General features: G+C 33.5%; 1 long non-coding RNA gene across 2 annotated transcripts; it reads left to right on the top strand.

Annotated features, from left to right (window-relative positions):
- The first annotated feature begins 1,988 nt into the window (after positions 1 to 1,988).
- On the top strand, positions 1,989 to 4,899 carry LOC113337834. Of its 2 annotated transcripts, XR_003354443.1 has the most exons (5): positions 1,989 to 2,242; positions 2,333 to 2,372; positions 3,074 to 3,286; positions 3,501 to 3,638; positions 4,577 to 4,899. It is a non-coding gene; the product is annotated as an uncharacterized LOC113337834 (long non-coding RNA). The 2 variants fall into 2 exon arrangements; XR_003354444.1 differs by lacking the exon at positions 3,074 to 3,286.
- The last annotated feature ends 1,552 nt before the right edge of the window (positions 4,900 to 6,451 follow it).

Here is a 6,451-nt window from a genome sequence, read left to right as displayed (position 1 = left end):
TAATGAGATCGGATGATATCAACCGAAGTCCAATTTTATCTGCAGAATATGCATCTCCTGGAGAAAAAAAGTTGTTAATAACCCATAACCAGTTCCCTTGCAAACTAAAAATTGTTACTATGAGCACCAAAACCGTGCTGATGACTTGAAATCTCATAAGGGATTTCTTGAATATGATCAGTGACTTAAATCGGCCTTTTAACCATATAAGTCGAGCTACGTAAACAAAATCATATTTTTATCTGCTTATGTTGTATCTCTTGGTAGGAGTGAGCATTTGGCTCGTAATCCGCGGATTTAACCGGGACCAACCGTTCTTTTGCGGATAAATGCCCAGACCGTTCATCAATGGGTTGGATGTGGATGGAACTTTTGAGATCCAACGGATTACGGATCGGGCTCGGATGCAACCTTGAAAATCCGTTTGACATCCATATCCTTTAAATTAAGGGCATTTATATAGTTCTAGGAAACACCATGGATCATTTGGGAATTCTTAAGTTGTTTGTTTGGGATATTGTACATGGCATTTATGTATTTGTATACGTATATAGGATATGCAGGTTTTATAAGAAGTCATTTGTGTTTGTTTTATTTTCTTTGTTATAAATTTTTAACTAAAACAAATCCATTAGACTATCTGTATCCAATCCGACCATTCATGCGTCCATTGGATTGCAAATCCGTTAGACGTTGGATTGGATACATATGCTTAATTTGAAATCCGTAATGTATTGGATTGGATGCGGATGAGGTGAAAACCTCCCATGCTCACCTTTATCTCTTGAACCAAATAAATATTTTAGAAAAATCCTTATTTGCATCATTAAGTAGTGCAAAACCGTAATCGACACCGAAAATCTAACAAGGTTTTCAAGAATGCCTCGTGACTTAAGATCAACCACTTTAACTTAAAATGAGTTGATCGGAAGAACCATATTATTATCACCATGTATAATATGCATCTTTGCACCAAAACTTCCTGTTAACCCAAAGGCAAATGCTTCGTAAAGCAAAATTTGTTATTGTGATCGATCAAAAACCATTTTCATGACTTAAAACTTCACAAAGGAATTTTGAATTTATTTGGTGACTCAAAATCGACTACTTTAACCAAAAGTTTATATACTTGGTCAAAAACAGGTACTACCAATACGATATATATGCATCTTACCAAAAAGAATTCGAATAACCCAAACCTAATTGTATTGTAAAGAAAAAGGAAAATTATCACTTTGATTGATCATTAAGCCCTACCCAAACCCAGTTGTATCGTAGAGAAAAATCATCTTGATTGGTAAAAAAACCATACCCGTGATCTAAAATCTCATAAAGGATTTTTGAATTTGCTTGGTAACTCAAAATCTGATGCGTTGGTAAGAGCTTCTCCAATGGAATGTATGTGAAGATAAATGTTTAAGTCCATATAGGATAGACATTCATTTTCCCTAAAAATCTTCTCCAACCCAACTTTCAATATGAAGATGACATGACTTAATTTTTGTTAGACATTGTCAAGGTGAATGTTAAGTTTTAGACATTCACCTTGACAATGTCAAGCTATCCTAGTAAGCTTTTGCTTCCTAAAATTAATTCCAATATATTGAATAGCCCTCTTTAGGTGTAATAAAATCTAAAATTTACTAAAAATAAACAATGCATTTAATTCATAAAGAATCACCAACAACATCCAACAACATCACTGGGGATGAAATGTTTCTCCCCCTAAATTTAAGGAAAAATTGGAATGAGGATGTCTTGTTTGGGTTGTCACCTAGGAAACACACACAACCACCATCGGAGAAGCTATAAGATTACTCGTGATTGACTGTTAACATGGTCCCCAAATGAACCGGTAAGATTAGTTGGTAAAAGATCTACTAATTATCTTGATATCCACGTGTTAAAACTATACTTATCAAACATCAAAACTTTATGCGTTGCGTTTACCGAAATATTGAACAAAACCCTAACGCTGCACTTAACGGCATGTCTCGCTCTCCATCTCTTCATTACCACCAAACCAAAAAAATCTATTGTGGTTCACGCCGCCATCACTGATTCACCATTTCCCTCACCACCACCATGACAAGCACCATCTCAAACAATAAAAACGAAGTAACCTCACACCTCAGTAATTCCAGCAGCAGCGAAATTATGCTTTTTAGAGTTTTTCACTTTTCAGTTCTTCAATTTTGCTCTGTATAAAGATTTTTAGGGATTGTTAGAAGTTTAAATGGCGGTGAGTTTTGGTTATTTACATTGGTTGTTCGAAACAATTATTTATGATTCCTTCATGATTCTAAACGATTTGAGAATGTTTTTTCCACAGATTTTTCCACGAAAGAGCTAAAATCAAAGACCGGCTACAGGTCAGTTTTTCTTTTCATCTCCCATGTTTTTCATTATGCCGGGACTATGCTTAGATTTATTCTCTGATCCGTTCTATGATGTTTAAAGGTTAGCAACGGAAAGGAAAACGCTAGTCGTTGACCTTACCATGGTCTTATTCTTTGTAGGGCTCCTGCTACTCATTTTTTTTCCTGCTCACTGATTCACTGTTATGAATCAAATCCATTTGAAGAGGTTATTAAAAATCATATGTTATATCGTTTTCGTTGATGCTGATGCTATCGATTTCAATGTATGGTGAAGATACAATATCCTAATTTATTTTTTTTCCTAATCTCTATTACTCTATTTCATTTATATGCTGTTTCATTGTGTAAAGAGATGGGTTTGTTGTAGTACTAATTTTATGTGATGATTTGAATTTATCGACTTATATTCATTTGATTTTAAGATTCAATTTTGTGTTTTATGCACAAAAAATGTTTGGCAATTTATTGGAAAGAAAGAATTTAGTTGGTTTTAATCGAGTAATTTTCTACGGCGTTTGTAATAATGTGTCTTCTGTATGTAGGGTAGACTAGTAGGAGTCATTCTTTAACCCTGTGAGGGTGTACTTATTTGAAGCATGGTTGTTATTTTTCTTGACATTGCTGAACTTAGAATTTCGTAGCCTTGAAAGTTTGTTTGCATAAACTGACCTAGGTGTATACGGTCCTTCCAGGAATAGTCAACAACGTAAAAACATGCCATAACCGAAAACAGCCGGTGTTAAGACATTCAATATCGCAATCATCATCTACGTGGAATTTTGAACTGCAGTTCATGGGAATTGATAGGCACTTATATAAGGACCCAGATTATGGAATCTTGGCCATTCTTTGCAACACCAAAGTATATAGTTGTAAATATCAATATCTGTTATTGCTTCCTGCAGGTGCCATTTTAATCTTTTTTTCTTCCTCTAATCCACTAATTTTGATTGCAATGAAGTTTCAGGATCTCTATTATGGTTGCTTTGTGCACAATTTTGGATCAAAAACTAATTGGATAAATCAGACATATATTGCCAGGAACTATAAATTAATTTCTTCATTTTTATGCATTTGTATCTACTTACTGTCTTCCCAATCACTTATTGGGTGTTGCAGCATGGAGTGAAGAGATTCAACTCTCCTTTTTCAGCTGGTCACTGGACATGTTTGGAAGGGAATTACCTTTGGTTGATTCAAGAGTCCAGTTGAAACTCCACTGAAGTACCATGGCTTGTTGAAAACTACATGAAGAAGGTACTAAAATCCACTAAATCATACAGCTGTTTGGCTATTTGAAATCATACACTTTAATCAAATCTCTTACCATTTCAGTAAATGCCAGATAAATATGACAAGTTCAAGATGTAAGCTAAATTATACTTTCAGGATATCATACACTCAAAGTTCAATTTTGAACCACCATTTCAGGATGTACACTATAATTCCAGATGCCTACTTTAAAAGTTGAACACTGTCAACTCTAGTTGATAAATCATAAATGAGTAGTTCTTAGAAACTCGCAGATGTTGCTGAAAAGCTTAGGGCCTGTTTGGTACAGTTTTGAAAAACAGTTTTCAAAAATAGTTTTCCACTGTTTTAAAAACATACCCTTTTTTCCTTGTTTTCATTTTCTAAAAATTGTTTGGTAAACTGTTTTTGAAAACAAGGAAAACCAACTAAATCGGATCAAATGTAAAGATTCGTCTAAGAGATAGTGATATTAGCCATGACTCACTTGCAGTCATTCCCCATCTCTTACTTTGTTCTGAAAAGAAGAAAAGAATAAAGAAAAGAAAAAAAGAGAAAACACAGAAAACAATAATTTGTTGTTTTCATTTTTTTGTTTTTAAAAACAGAAAACAGATAGAAAACATTTTCTGAAAATGTCCTTACCAAACGCGTTTTCTCCTGTTTTCTGTTTTCTCTGTTTTTAAAAACAGAAAACTGTTTTTGAAAACTATACCAAACAGGACCTTAGTTTTTATTTTGTCTAGCTTTTGTTTGTTCGTTGGTCCCGATTGCTGCAACAGTCGTCTAGTATTAAGTGATGAAGTGAAAATGAAGTTCTGTTATAGATAGATGTTATTTCCTTTTTGAATTTCATACGGTTCTTGATTTTGTTTGGCTATTTTGTTATTGAGTATGTTTTGTGTGTGCTAATATAGCAATTGCTCATAAATCTTTTGGTGCAGGATATTACACTTTGTAGAAACCAAATCTGTTAAGGGATCGGATGATTACTTTATGTATCAGATCTTCAAGATACAACAGTCTTAGTCGCTCATTTTATCTATTGATGAGGTAATGTTGTTCATGATGCTGAACAGTAAAACTAGGATGGGTCATGGCGTTTGTATTGGACAGTCATTCCTCCTGCTTTTCAAAGAAAGCCATGTCCAGGCCTCCAACTGAAAAGGTTTCTGTCAGGTGTGCGTCGGACTGCCACTTAATGTGTTGGCCATTTTTTTGTTTTTAAGCGTTCACTTAATATGATGTCATTGTTGTATTTTTAGAATTTGTTTTGATGTCATTCGTCGCAACCACTATATTATCTTAGAAAAAAAAACATATATCTTTTGTATTTGAAATTTATTAAATATCTAGTGTTTTATTCATAAAAACCTCCTTGTTCATGGAATAATTTTCCCCTCTAATATTATATGTAATTTTGTTAAGATTCATCCCAGACCCATTAAATTGGAATTTCTTAACCCAAAAAAAAATATGGCGAAAAGTAAGGCAATTAGCTATGTAATCGTAATAATAATGGCACAGATCTTTCAATTTGGAAATAAAATATTTGTTAACCGCAAAAATTACTGCAAAAGATATGGCAATTAACTAAATGATAAGAACGATAATTAAGGCAATTAACTAAATAATAGTGGCAGTAATGGCACCGATCTTTCAATTTGGAAATAAAATTTTATTAACCGCAGAAATTACGGCAACATATATGGTAATTGAATAAATGATAATATCGGTAATTGAGCAGCTAAGAAATTGTAGCTTTAACTAATAGGCTATTACAGATACTGGTAGCTCTAAAATTTAGGCCACTAAAACTTAGTTGCGTAGATTTTTGCAAGCAAGGTTAACTACTACCAATACATGTAGTATTCTATATCCGTAACCTATTGAACCACTAGACAAAAAAAAATTAGTGGATTAAATGATTACGCATGTAAACCACCTGGCACAGAATCCAGTGGTTTTATATTGTTGGCTACTAGATGAACCTCTAAATGCAATATCTATTAAACCACTACAAGATTATAAATGCTTTAATGTTTTCGCTAATAACAGTGCAGCTACTCAAATTAGTGGCTTTACCTATTATGTAGCACATGTAATCCTAAGCATAAAGTTATCTATATATCAGCATATGTTGTGACTAGTATGAAGGGAAAAGCATGCTTAGTAAGTAATAAAGCGTATATAAACATGTTTAGAGGCTGATATTCTAACAGTCTATATAGGCTGCATTTAACAATTTTAATGCGAAAGAAATTGATCTTGAAATTAAAACGTAAAATATCTGTAAGAGCCTGGTTTGTTACCATTAGAATATCTATTGTTCTTTATGTTGTAGCTCCACCACCAAAGAATGTCATTCGTTGTTGAACTTCAAAACCCTACAAAAGCAACATACAAACATTATCACACCACAATGCTCAAATTTGGTTATAAATGCAAACAACTTATGCCATCCATCTCAAGTCAAGATTAGAAATATTTCTAGTTGGCGCGATGATATATAACGATACAGTTGCAGCGAACATGGATGGTTGTTACTATGAACTAGGAGTTTTAGTATTAAACCTGTAATGCAATTTTAATTAGCATACAAAATGCAGTGAAACACAAATATTTGTTAGCGACAAAAATGCAGATTAATACTACCCACTCATTGCGATGATTATCAGACAGCGTTTGTGGAAGTCAATCATGGTAACCTTCCTATCATCATCAATCTATAAAGGATAAAAGCGTGAACTAAGAGTGTTCAAAATATGCAACTTCAAAATGCCCGACCACGAAATAATCTACTGGATCTAAACTACTTA

Source organism: Papaver somniferum, unplaced genomic scaffold (genome assembly GCF_003573695.1).
Source record: "Papaver somniferum cultivar HN1 unplaced genomic scaffold, ASM357369v1 unplaced-scaffold_18, whole genome shotgun sequence".
Taxonomy (NCBI): domain Eukaryota; kingdom Viridiplantae; phylum Streptophyta; class Magnoliopsida; order Ranunculales; family Papaveraceae; genus Papaver; species Papaver somniferum.
This window is presented reverse-complemented; position numbering and strand designations above follow the sequence as displayed.